The following is a 14136-nucleotide window of genomic DNA, read 5'->3' on the forward strand; positions in this document are numbered from 1 at the left end:
TATTAGTTAGGAAGAAAAGCAAAGTTAAGCTGATTGTCGCCAATGTGTCCAAATGTTTTTTCTGAATACATCTCGTAAACTTAATATAAAAACTGATGAAACTGGTTGATCTTTGAAACAGTTATCAAGTCACAAATGGCCAAATTCATTTTTCGCATCATGGGCCCTCCGTTGTTAGAACTCACGCTATTTGTTAGGGGTCACAGAAGTTAATTAGTCAATGGCCGAATTCTACAAAGGCGGTGGAAGCTAGGATAATACGCTTTTTAAGACGTTAAAACTATTAACTTGGTTACCTTTAAAAATAAAATTTAAAAATGTATGTCTTTGCTAGTTAGCCTAGTGTTATGAACAGTTTAGACGTCAATGCCTGATGGAGCACGAAGATTCTGATGGAAGATCAGTATTCTAAGGCGTCATTTTATCTATCCTTAATTGAGCGGTCGCTCGAGGGCTTTGGAGAGTATTGACGAGTCAGTAAACGTTAAGGGGTGTTTCAAGGCTTTACGGGATATTAACAGGTGTTGGAAAGCGTTAATGAGTTTTTGACGATATGAAACTGCCAAAAGACGTCTGCTGGAGAGTTGCAAGTGTTGGATGACAATCATAGGCGTTATATGATAGTGTTAGTGGTCTAGCAGCAATATAGTATAGTTTGTCACTCTAATTATATAGGAGCTTATGGGCCCAGTACGTACCCTACGCTGTCAAAAAAAATTTAGAAGCTTTACCAAACTATTTTTTAAGTTTCTGTGCTTTCGCCATGGAACCTAATCAACAGCAGATGAAAATCTTTCCCTACACAATTAAGTACAAAAAATGGAAAATACCATTGTATTAAATCAAAATTAAAACAGCAGAGGATTAAATTTCAAGGCAAAAGTGACTGAAAGTCAAGGTTGCCTCAAGGAGGGCACGGCATTGCAATTTTCTTTACTGCACATAATACATTAAGAATGTACAGTTCATCGATGCAACAAAAAAAAAAACATAAAAACGAGTTTTCAAGTCTTTTGGAATTAAGAACGCAATCTTTACGTCACTCTTAATATCATACTGGGATATCTAATGCTTATTTTCAATGATTTGGTAAGATTTAAGTGAGAACTGGAAAATATCAGTATTATGTCTAGACCACGAAAATATAGAACATCAAGAATAATGTCTCCTGACGTGGATCTCAGTCATATGATGACCCACTCAACAGTACGCAACTGATAACAAGCAAATGCAAGGGATCCACTCAGCAAAAATTGAACGTACCATATTATGTTGTACCTCTACACATGTCTTTGTGGATGTTTATTTACCTGGCTAGCTGGCAAAATTTGTTATTCAGATGTACACTGTTTGTCTATCATTTTCATTATGCTTTAATCTCTTAATACGTCTGTATCTGCCTCTGCTTTTCTGTTTCTTTTTACTTTGTATATTTTTGCCAGCCTACCTGCTCTCTCTCTCTCTCTCTCTCTCTCCCTCTCTCTCTCTCTCTCTCTCTCTCTCTCTCTCTCTCTCTCTCTCTCTTTTTTTTTTTTTTTTTTTTTTTTTTTTTACACAGGGTTTGACAAGGTTAAGGATCCCTAGCTTTATTGACAGCTATTTACAGGTTAAGGATTCCTAACTTTATTGGCAAGCTAAGAGCTGTTACCTACATCAGCTCATTTGAAAGCATTTTTGTTATGAGACATACAAGTAGGGAACAGGATGAAGTTGGAGCCATCTGTGGGCCAGCATTTTCATTTGATCAACTGACGTTATCTCGTTGACATCATTATGCTGTACGAATGTGTTCCATACTCGAGTCATCCTGGGTATGTATGATCTCAGATGGAGTGATGTTCTGGAGAAGGGTACAGCCAGAGTGAAGTTGCTGCTTTCTGCCCGTCTTGTGGCATAAAAGCTTGTTTCACGCTGTCCTCGAAGTGGATCCAAGTGTGGTATTTTGACAATATTGGCCTTGTACATAACAGTAAGGCCACCCACATCCCTCCTATGTTGAAGGCTCTGCTGAAATGACAGATCTATCCAGGATGGGTCCAGGCGAGAGATGAGACGTCTTGCTCTGTTCTCTACTCTGTCAAGCAGTCGCAGATGAGAGGGGGGCAGGCAAACCAAGAAAGTGGAGCATACTCAAGGTGTGAGCGTACTTGTGCCTCGTACAGGATCTTGCAACCCCTACTGTCAAGCAGATGCGAGATACGGCGAAGTGCTGTAAGCTTCCTGGCTGCCTTGTTTGCAAGATTTACAACATGGTTCTTCATGGTTAGTTTGGAGTCAAATTTCACCCCAAGGATATCAACTTCTTCTCCAGGTGCCAACATCGTCCCATTCATCCTTACTACTGCGCCAGCATTACCATCATGGTGCCTAGAGACGAACATCATTTGCGTTTTTTCAGGTGCAAATGTTACTTGCCATCTATTTCCCCAAGCTGATATAGCTCTCAGCTGGTGATTGATGTAGCTTAGAGCAGCTGGCATTTCTTCTCTTGGATAAGTGAATGTCAGTGTACAGTCGTCTGCATATGCATGTGATTCTGGGATGAGATGAAGAAGGTCGTTGAAGTAGACATTCCATAACAGTGGACCCAGCACACTTCCTTGTGGAACGCTTGCCCCAATAGGATGCCTTGCTGATTCCGTTCCATTGAGGACTACACTTAGAGATCTACCATGAAGGTAATCACTGAGGAGACATAGCGTAGAGCCTGCAATTCCCAGTGCTTGAAGTTTTGCTAAGAGGCCCTGGTGCCACACCCGGTGCTACCACACAGCTGACTTTGGATTCATCCAGTGACTGGTGCCACTTAGTGGAGAGGTTTAACAACAGATCAGCAGCAGAGTAACCTTTCCTGAAGCCATATTGACGATCACAAAGTAGTGAGTGGTAGTCAAAAAAAATCTGTCATTTGTCTTGAGATTATTGTCTCAAGGATCTTACCAGTGATTGACAGGAGTGACACTGGTCTGTAGTTGCTGATTTCTGCTCTGTTCTTCTTTTTGTGAACAGGGACTACATTTGCCTCTTTCCATGGAGGGAGGGGCCATTTACACTGTACTAGGCAGTGCTGAAAGATGCGAGTTAGAGGTGCTGCTAGCTGGTCTGCACATCTTCTCAACAATCTTGGGCTCAACTTGTCTGGGCCCACAGCCTTTTCTTGGTCAAGTGATTTAAGAAGGAAATGCACCTCCTCCTGCCTTATTGTCACCACTGACAGTTTTGACACAGTTCTTGCAGCTAGCCAAGGAGGGTCCCTTGCTGGATCAGGAACTTGCATTTTGGTAGCAAAGTGTTCAGCAAAGAGGTCCGCCTTCTCTTGACTACTAGTAGAGGTGGTCCCATCCTGTCGATTTAGAGGTGGAATAAGTTCATCAGGCAGATAACCTTGTCTGTCCTTGACCAGGGACCACCAGGTTTTGGAGCCTACCCTACCTGATGCTAACTTTCTTTTAGTGTCCACCTCCCATTTAGTAATGGCCCACTTTTGAACATCACCCATATGCCTACAGGCTTGCATGTGCAAGTTCCTGTTATAGGTGGTAGGATGTCTCTTATACCTTCGCCATGCTTTGTACTTAGCAGTAGCAGCCTCTCTACAACGAAAGCCAAACCAAGGCTGATCTGTAGGCTTTGTCACATATTGCCGGTGAGGAATGTGTTCTTGTTGCAGATTAAGGATGTGTCCAGTGAAGGCTTTCACTTGGTTGTCAACATCCCCTGGAGAAGAGCATTCCAGTCGGTGGTGGCGAGCTCAGAGCAAAGGGCTGGCCAATTACCTCTTTCCCATAGCCAGGTTGTGCGTGTGGACTCCTCACCTCGTTCTGTTGGGATCTTAAGTGTGGTAAAAAACAGCCTTGTGGTCAGACGATCCAACGTAGCCGAGGGGTTGACAAGTGACTATGCCTTCTGCCAGATCACTCACTACTGGGTCAAGGGAGGAGCCAGAGATATGAGTAGGGAAATCAACAAAGTTTCTCATGTCAAACACTGCAAGAAGGTCATCAAAGTCCCTCTGTATAAGGTGCTGGTTGAGGTCACCAACAATTATAATATGTTGACAGTTGTGTTGTAGCAGAAGGGAGTCAATATTTTCCATTAGGAAGTTGATAGGGTCTGCATGTTGCCACTGAGGTCTGTACATTGCACATGCTAGTACAGAGGTACTAGTGTTTATACAGAGCTTGAAGAACATCATTTCAAGATGTGTAGGGGTGGCAACATCTATGTGCTGGGCATGAACACTTTTAGAGAAGCACACAGCAACACCACCTCCTTGCCCTTGCCTGTCTCTTCTCATCCATGAGGTGTAGCCAGCAATTCTTGCAAAATTTTCTGGAGTCCTGTCATCCAAAAATGTTTCAACAACAGCTATCATGTCGGGACGTCGAGTGTTCACAAAGCTGTGTGTAGGCTCTCCAGCATTAGTAATGAAACCTCTAATGTTGGCCGACAGGATGCTGATAGACTGGCTCCTCATGATGAAGTGGTCAGCTTGAGGTGGTGGGTGTGTAGGGAATGTAAGGTGCCTGCCCTTGAGAGAGGTAGGGTACTGAGGCAGCTGCAGGGATGTAGGTCTGTGGTCTTGTATAAGGCCCAATCCCACCTGATGGGCTGGGATAGGAGTAGCTAAGTGGGTGACGTGTGAGAGTGTTTACCAATTCAGAGATCCTGCTGGTTTGTTCTGAGAACAGGTCTCTAAACAGGTGGCCCTGTCTGTCAAGTTCCTTTTTCTTCCGACACTGGTCCTCCTTATGTCCTTTCTTGTAGCAGTAGTTACACCTGGTATCTCGCAGGCAGTTGTTGGCAGAGTGCCCTTCCGGTGACAGCGAGCACAGCCTAGGTGCCTGGGAGGGTGGACTAGGATTTGTTGTACCTCCTGTGTTTCGCAGATTTGTCCTCGGATTCTGCCGCTGGAACTGTGTTAGTGGAGGGTGAGACGGCTGTAGATGTCTTCCTCCACCACGTCCTCCTCCACGTCCTCTACCCCGCCCTCTACCAGTTCTGACAGATGTGTCCCTGCTGTTCGTACTTCGGCGTAGCAGGTGATCAGGTGCAGTGATAGTTCCCTGATCACTAACTGCACCGTTCTCTGGTGGAGAAACTCCTGGCTCAGAGCTTGCTGTCGAAGCACTACTACCAGATTCTAGAATAGTATCGGCAGGTGTGCTGACAGGTGTAGGATCAGGGATGGTATGTGCACTGTCAAGTAGACTGGCAGTGGCTGAAGCAGAGATGTCAGGTGTAGGAGAATTAACAGATCCAAGGCTTCCCACGTTGCTGGGAAGAGGATTTGTTCCTCTGTGGTGGTCAGAGGAATTGTGTTAGAATTCCCAAAGGTAGTGTTTTGAACTCTGTCAGTCTGTGGGACCTTGCGATGACAGAATTCCACCAGATGTTTACCCCTGAGTTAAGCTCAGTGTGGGACTTCCAGTCTTTGTCAATAGTGTCACCATCAGCTGAGCAACTTGCGTCACTTGATGTAGGCTTGCACTGGCCTTCTACAATAGCTTGTAGGTTATCTAATGATTTGAGGAGCTCATGAAGTGCTTCCTGTGATGGATTATCTTGGCTGCAACTTTGCAACTTACAGCCCAAGAGGGCAGTCTTGATCTTTGGACAGGAGTCCCTGAGGTAGGACTTCTGAACCTTCCTCCTGTAGCTCCAGGCTTGTATCCACATATACCACAGGATTATGGATATCCTTAAGTTTTCTGAAATTTTCAACCTGGCTGCAACAAAATTCTTCTTCTGGAGTGCAATCTGTGTGGCAGTAGTTGGAACAAGTAGGCTCTTTACATCCAAGAAGATCTTTGTCCCTTGTGGTATACCCACAAACACTGCAGTATCTACTCTCTCTCTCTCTCTCTCTCTCTCTCTCTCTCTCTCTCTCTCTCTCTCTCTCTCTCTCCTCTCTGTCCCTACCTCTGTCTCTCACTACCCCATGAGATATAGAGATTCATTTTCTGCATCGTGAAACCCTCGCTAGTTTCCGAACACCATTAGCGCATCCATTACAGCAAGAGGAACGGAGACCTGTGATTAAGTATTCATCAAAGTGTGTAATGGTGGGCGGAAGGAATTTGGCTGTATTACGTTGTTTACGGAGTGCAAAAGTATATGATATTTGTCGTGAAATTTCTTATAAAGTGTCGTGTGTTTGTGAATGTATTCACATAGGTTAAATAGTCTAATTGCGGTTGACGAAGTCGAACCTAAGTGTCTGGCTCAGGCATCATTACTGCTTACGACCGAGTTCACAGGTTCCATCTCTCGTGAGCATTATTGAATATATCCTTTAAACTATATATACTTCCACAATGTCCTTGTCTAAGTAGTTCTACTTCCTGATCATATTAAGGCTGAAGCAGCTTTTCTTTGTAACTCATTTGTGTTACTAACATCCAGTTATGCCTCTGTTCCCCATTCCTACATGTGTATGGACTGGAAATGCTCTTTATAGAAGGTAGAATACTGAGAAGAAAAGAAGATATTTTAACCACATATAAAAACCATAAAAAAGTACTTGAAAAAGAAACATTATAAATATTTCTTCATACACTGAGTTGCTTCCAGTTGAAATGAGATCTAAGAGGAGGAAGAGTGACGTGGATCTCAGTCATATGATGACCCACTCAACAGTACGCAACTGTACACAAGCAAATGCAAGGGATCCACTCAGCAAAAATTCAACGTACCATATTATGTTGTACCTCTACACATGTCTTTGTGGATGTTTATAAATATTATAAATATTTCTTTATACACTGAGTTGCTTCCAGTTGAAATGAGATCTAAGAGGAGGAAGAGTGTTTAACAAACATATTGAACTTTAAAAATGAATACAAATTTATTCAAGATAAAATCACATTTAAACATATTCTCTAACTCGGCCCGTACTGAACTATGCAGCTCTAGCATGGAGTGAGGACTTGATAAAAGATATAAAGAAATACGAAAAGATACTTCTGTTCATATAGAGTCGGACTGATTATGATGAGAGAAATCAGCTAAGCCGAAAGTGAGCAACGAGGATATTTGGAAATGCATTTTGCTTCACAGGATAGTGAGAAAGTGGAACGAAATAGACAGAGTGAATGGAAGGAAAACATCATCATGTGGATTTTTTTTTATTTCTAATGTTTATTCCTAAGAAATCATTAAAAATATCTTTTTGTTATACAAAATGCCTGTCTTTCTACTTAATACAAAGAGTGTCAGAGCCAAATACCAAGGTATGAACGAGTTTTATACCAAGTAGAATTAGCTAAATACAACGTAGAATGAGTAAAATACCAAGAAAATATTAACGCTAAGTAAAATGCGTCAAATTCCAAGATAAATAAGTTAAATATTAAAGAAATTAATTTAAATTCCAAGTATGAACGAACCATTATCCGCTGAGAGTTGAAATATCTTAAATGCTTCATTTGATATCAAAGGTCTCTTTAATATTTTTTCACAAATATTTTTCTTGTTATGGTATTACCTAGCTTCGGCTGATCAAGAGCATGTGAATTTATTCAGTATATCAATTCAGACAAATCTACAATTAACTAAAGAATAGAAAGTCACAATATCGTAGCTGGAATAATTTCAACACTTATTAGAGGTAAGTTTACCATTACGTTTCGGTTCATCCTGGATTAGTGTCAGATCACAGTTGTGATTTGATGGTATTCCGGAACTGACAGAAACATCACGCTAACTTTCCTATCCTACGTGAGGGTTTTTGATGAATCAGTAATTACCTACATTACAGCTACGATGTTTTGGCTTATGTTCAACGGAAAGGAAGATTTCTACAATAAGGCGCCTCCGAAAAGTAAATGTCTGGTGTAAAGATGTAAAGACTCGGTGTATCATAGATTGTATCACAGTTCCATACAACACGCAACCTTCCGAGAAACATTAATTGCAATCGAGAAGACTGACTGATGCAAAGACGAGTCCTCTTAATCAGCTCAGAGGGATCTTAATATTACCGTATTTCGTTGCTGATAAGGATATCATGTTGCAATTAGTAGCTTCTGATGAGGATTATTTTCTTCTAGTCTTCCTGAAGAGTTTTATTCGATTCCCTCTGATAGAGGTAGGAAAGTGGAATTCGCGAGGACCGGCAAACAAACTCATGCCAGCAAACTAATCGCAGGAAAAAACTAAATTGGTCTCTGTTAAGACGCATTTAAACTGCTTTCTCTGTTACTAGTAGTTAGTTAGTTTAAAAGCCTGTTGGCTGCTAGTGGAACATTAACACTGTAATTCACTTGTTAAATAAACATCAGGAATACATAAATATCAAAATTTTAATTCAAGTAAATTCTCTCTCTCTCTCTCTCTCTCTCTCTCTCTCTCTCTCTCTCTCTCTCTCTCTCTCTCTCTCTCTCTCTCTCTCTCTCTCTCTCTCTCTCTCTCTCTCTCTCTCTCTCTCTCTCTCTCTCTCTCTCTCTCTCTCTCTCTCTCTCTCTCTCTCTCTCTCTCTCTCTCTCTCTCTCTCTCTCTCTCTCTCTCTCTCTCTCTCTCTCTCTCTCTCTCTCTCTCTCTCTCTCGCTCTCTCTCTCTCTCTCTCTCTCTCTCTCTCTCTCTCTCTCTCTCTCTCTCTCTCTCTCTCTCTCTCTCTCTCTCTCTCTCTCTCTGTCTCAATAAGCAGAACAACCACTGCGAAATAATAGTGAACTTGCAAACGCTTTCGTGATTTATCTCATTATCAAGGAACTGTAAAAATAAAAGATTAGCAGAAGACATATAAGGTCTAAGTTTTGCATCTTGTAAAAAAAATCAATACTGTGGAAATTGCAAAAGCCTTTTGTAACTTAGAAAACGCCAATGACTTAACATTTGATAAAATTAATATAAGTAAGGGGATGGTTTGTAATTCTATGTTAATACAAAATATTCCCAATTGTCCTCAAAGATGTTTTATGTCTTATGAAAAATTTATTATTAAAGCAGATAAAATAAATGCATTAGTAATATTTGAAAGAAACTAAATTACCAAGGTAAAATTAATAATCTTTTAAATGATAAAGACACTTATTCCAGACTTAGAAAGAATCCCTTAGATATTGTTAACAGTAGTTTTAGTAAAACAATAAAAGGGCTACTAAATGGCAAAGATAAACTAATTAAATAAATCATAACCACCAATCCATCTTTACTTTACATACATGGATTAATGAAAGTACACAAACCAGGTAATACAGTCAGACCCATTATTAGGTCTAGAGCCATACCACGGGCGGGGATAGAACCAGCGATCAGAGAGTTTTGGGTCTAGAGATTAAATTTCCTATAAATTTTGTAAATTGCTGGTAGACATGTTGACCCCCAGTTGCTGGAAAAAATCTAACTTTAAAGTTAAAAACAATATAGATTTAGTGGGCAGATTAAGCACCATGACTAATTTAAATGATTACAGTATGGTTAGCTTTGATATTTCTTTTGTATACAAAAGTTCCAGTTGATGATTTATTAAATTTCCTATCTGGAAAACTTGTTAATTACTATTTACCATTGCCAGTACCCACGATCATTGAGCTTATTAAACTCTGCATTGCTGATGCAAAGTTTGTGTTTAACGGCGGTTTTATACTCAGAAGTTTGGTATGGCAATAGGAAATCATCTCTCACTTGTCTTTAGCAATTTGTACATGGAATATCTTAAAACAAGATTGCTTAATAAAATCCTTCTCAATAGAGCTAAGTGGTACTGAATTTGGATGTAAACCATTTCCTTTTTAATTATATAGTATAACTCACTCCATAAATCTTACTGTTGAGTTTGAATAAAATAATCAATGCCTTTTCTAGATGTATTAATTATAAAGGGGAACTATGACTTTAAATTTAAAATTTACAGAAAATCAACAAATAACTGTTTTTATGTGCACTATTATTCTTCACATCATAATAGAGTTAAACTTTTTGTATTCTCATCAACGTTTTTTTGAGAGCTATGCTTATTTGCAGCCCAGAGTTCATAGATGAAGAATTCTTGAAGATTTATGAAATAGCTAATGATCTAAAATACCCAAAACACTTAACAGATAAATATTTTAAAATTGCCAGAAATACTTTTTACAATTCAGAAATGAACAAACAGTCTTATTCAACTTACAATATGGTGGTTTTCCCTTACCATGAAAACTTTCTTGATATATCTTGTCTAATTAAGAATTTTGAAATCGAAGTTTTATTTAAAATCTTGATACGGTAAAAGAACTTTTTTTGATTAAAGAGTCCCACAAAAATGCTGACGTCTGTGTCTACAAAATTCCCCGTAAAAAAAAGTGATAAGGTTTATTACCGCCAAGCTGGGAAAAGTCTTGAACTAAGATTACAGCAATACAAATGGAGGATTAGAAGTGGACAAGCGCCTAATGCTCTATTTATTCAAGTGAGAGATTTTAACCATCCCATTGATTTTCAAAAGGCCAAGAAAGCTGTATCAAGAAGGTCCACGATTGAGAGAAATATAATAGAATCGAGTTTCATAAAAATTAGTTTTGAAATTAGTATGAATATTACTTTATTAACTAAAAGAGGAGGCAGTTAGGGTAAGATATAAACAGCTATTGGAGGATAGATGGGCTAATGAGAGCATAGGAAATGGAGTCGAAGAGGTATGGGGTAGGTTTAAAAATTTAGTGTTAGAGTGTTCAGCAGAAGTTTGTGGTTACAGGAAAGTGGGTGCAGGAGGGAAAAGGAGCGGTTGGTGGAATGATGAGGTAAAGAGAGTAGTAAGGGAGAAAAACTTAACATATGCGAAGTTTTTACAAAGTAGAAGTGATGCAAGGAGGGAAGAGTATATGGAGAAAAAGAGAGAGGTTAAGAGAGTGATGAAGCAATGTAAAAAGAGAGCAAATGAGAGAGTGGGTGAGATGTTATCAACAAATTTTGTTGAAAATAAGAAAAAGTTTTGCAGTGAGATTAACAAGTTAAGGAAGCCTAGAGAACAAATGGATTTGTCAGTTAAAAATAGGAGAGGAGAGTTATTAAATGGAGAGTTAGAGGTATTGGGAAAATGGAGGGAATATTTTGAGGAATTGTTAAATGTTGATGAAGATAGGGAAGCTGTGATTTCGTGTATAGGGCAAGGAGGAATAACATCTTGTAGGAGTGAGGAAGAGCCAGTTGTGAGTGTGAGAGAAGTTCGTGAGGCAGTAGGTAAAATGAAAGGGGGTAAGGCAGCCGGGATTGATGGGATAAAGATAGAAATGCTAAAGCAGGTGGGAATATAGTTTTGGAGTGGTTGGTGCAATTATTTAATAAATGTATGGAAGAGGGTAAGGTACCTAATGATTGGCAGAAAGCATGCATAGTTCCTTTGTATAAAGGCAAATGGGACAAAAGAGAGTGCAAAAATTATAGCGGGATAAGTCTGTTGAGTATACCTGGTAAAGTGTATGGTAGAGTTATTATTGAAAGAATTAAGAGTAAGACGGAGAATAGGATAGCAGATGAACAAGGAGGCTTTAGGAAAGGTAGGGGGTGTGTGGACCAGGTGTTTACAGTGAAACATATAAGTGAACAGTATTTAGATAAGGCTAAAGAGGTTTTTGTGGCATTTATGGATTTGGAAAAGGCGTATGACAGGGTGGATAGGGGGGCAATGTGGCAGATGTTGCAGGTGTATGGTGTAGGAGGTAGGTTACTGAAAGCAGTGAAGAGTTTTTACGAGGATAGTGAGGCTCAAGTTAGAGTATGTAGGAAAGAGGGAAATTATTTCCCAGTAAAAGTAGGCCTTAGACAAGGATGTATGATGTCACCGTGGTTGTTTAATATATTTATAGATGGGGTTGTAAGAGAAGTAAATGCGAGGGTCTTGGCAAGAGGCGTGGAGTTAAAAGATAAAGAATCACACATAAAGTGGGAGTTGTCACAGTTGCTCTTTGCTGATGACACTGTGCTCTTGGGAGATTCTGAAGAGAAGTTGCAGAGATTGGTGGATGAATTTGGTAGGGTGTGCAAAAGAAGAAAATTAAAAGTGAATTCAGGAAAGAGTAAGGTTATGAGGATAACAAAAAGATTAGGTGATGAAAGATTGGATATCAGATTGGAGGGAGAGAGTATGGAGGAAGTGAATGTATTCAGATATTTGGGAGTGGACATGTCAGCGGATGGGTCTATGAAAGATGAGGTGAATCATAAAATTGATGAGGGGAAAAGGGTGAGTGGTGCACTTAGGAGTCTGTAAAGACAAAGAACTTTGTCCTTGGAGGCAAAGAGGGGAATGTATGAGAGTATAGTTTTACCAACGCTCTTATATGGGTGTGAAGCATGGGTGATGAATGTTGCAGCGAGGAGAAGGCTGGAGGCAGTGGAGATGTCATGTCTGAGGGCAATGTGTGGTGTGAATATAATGCAGAGAATTCGTAGTTTGGAAGTTAGGAGGAGGTGCGGGATTACCAAAACTGTTGTCCAGAGGGCTGAGGAAGGGTTGTTGAGGTGGTTCGGACATGTAGAGAGAATGGAGCGAAACAGAGTGACTTCAAGAGTGTATCAGTCTGTAGTGGAAGGAAGACCGGGTAGGGGTCGGCCTAGGAAAGGTTGGAGGGAGGGGGTAAAGGAGGTTTTGTGTGCGAGGGACTTGGACTTCCAGCAGGCATGCGTGAGCGTGTTTGATAGGAGTGAATGGAGACAAATGGTTTTTAATACTTGACGTGCTGTTGGAGTGTGAGCAAAGTAACATTTATGAAGGGGTTCAAGGAAACCGGCAGGCCGGACTTGAGTCCTGGAGATGGGAAGTACAGTGCCTGCACTCTGAAGGAGGGGTGTTAATGTTGCAGTTTAAACTGTAGTGTAAAGCACCCTTCTGTCAAGACAGTGATGGAGTGAATGATGGTGAAAGTTTTTCTTTTTCGGGCCACCCTGCCTTGGTGGAAATCGGCCAGTGTGATAATACAATAATACAAATACATTGCTTTATTATTATACAAATTAGATTCATTTATAATTAATGAAATTTGGGAATAATTTAAGATATATTCGACAAGTTAAAATCTTTGTTGGGGCTTGGGTTGAACTTAAGCTGTGTCTGACAGGTCCTTGACCACCTCACCCACATCATCATAAAGGGTCAGGTCTTGTAATTTGACCGTGAGGTGTAATCTCGCCCTTATATGCCTTTTGTTGATCTTTATTTTTTACAGTTCCTTGACAATGTGAGAAATCACGAAAGTGCTTAGCTGTATGGCAATATGATTTTACTTCACTTCCCTACAAATCCTCCTTCCCTTTACATCTCCTCTTTCTCTTGCCTTCTTTCTCTTACCTTCTTTCTCTTACTTTCTTTCTCTTACGTTCCTTCACTTACCTTCTTTCTCTGGATGGTATTCGGTATCCAGACCAGAGCTTTGGTGAGATGGGTAAGGAAGAAGGATGGGTAAGGATAGAAATTTTGGAAAAGGGTGGGAGAGGGGAGAGAGGTAGGATATAAAAGGTAAGTGGCCCAACCACTTTGGTGTAATTTAAAAAGTGTACGTGAAATGATAAGATATTGAAGATAATGCAATAACGGCGTGGAGTCATAGTCAACGCTGATGATAAAATAAGGAGGAAAATTTAAATGAACTTCTGTATTAGTTGGTAATATTTGTGATTGAAGCATAAAACTCTGAAATGTTATGAATGAGAAAAATGGCTTTGTGACGCAAGCATTTTTTGTCGAAGTATTGCTGCGGATCCCTTGGTTACTGTGTCTTCTGAATATACATATAAAATGTAGAAAGTAATGAATGAATGTTGCTTCTCATCTCCATTTGAATATATAAAAATTACAGCATAAAATGTTCAATATTAATAGTTTTGTGTTTTTGTGTTTTGCAACTGGGAAAAACGTAGCCCAACGTAACATAACTTGGCACAACCTAAAGTAACAGATCATTGGCACAAATGGAAATGGCTGTCTTTGCTTACAGTGATTATCCAGGTTCGTTAACTGACTTAATAAACGTATTATTTTTTTCTGAAATCGCCCAAAATACCATTTTGCACAGTAACTAACTTTATTCCATGGTGTAGATATCTTGTATGTAGTGAAATATATAACATTGTCTGAAGTCCGCCGAGGAACTGGCTTTAATTATAGACTGAAAGGTAATAACTAGAAAGAAAAGTCAGTTAATGCACGATAGCAGG

This window comes from Cherax quadricarinatus, chromosome 10 (assembly GCF_038502225.1).
Source record: "Cherax quadricarinatus isolate ZL_2023a chromosome 10, ASM3850222v1, whole genome shotgun sequence".
NCBI classification, from domain to species: Eukaryota; Metazoa; Arthropoda; class Malacostraca; order Decapoda; family Parastacidae; genus Cherax; species Cherax quadricarinatus.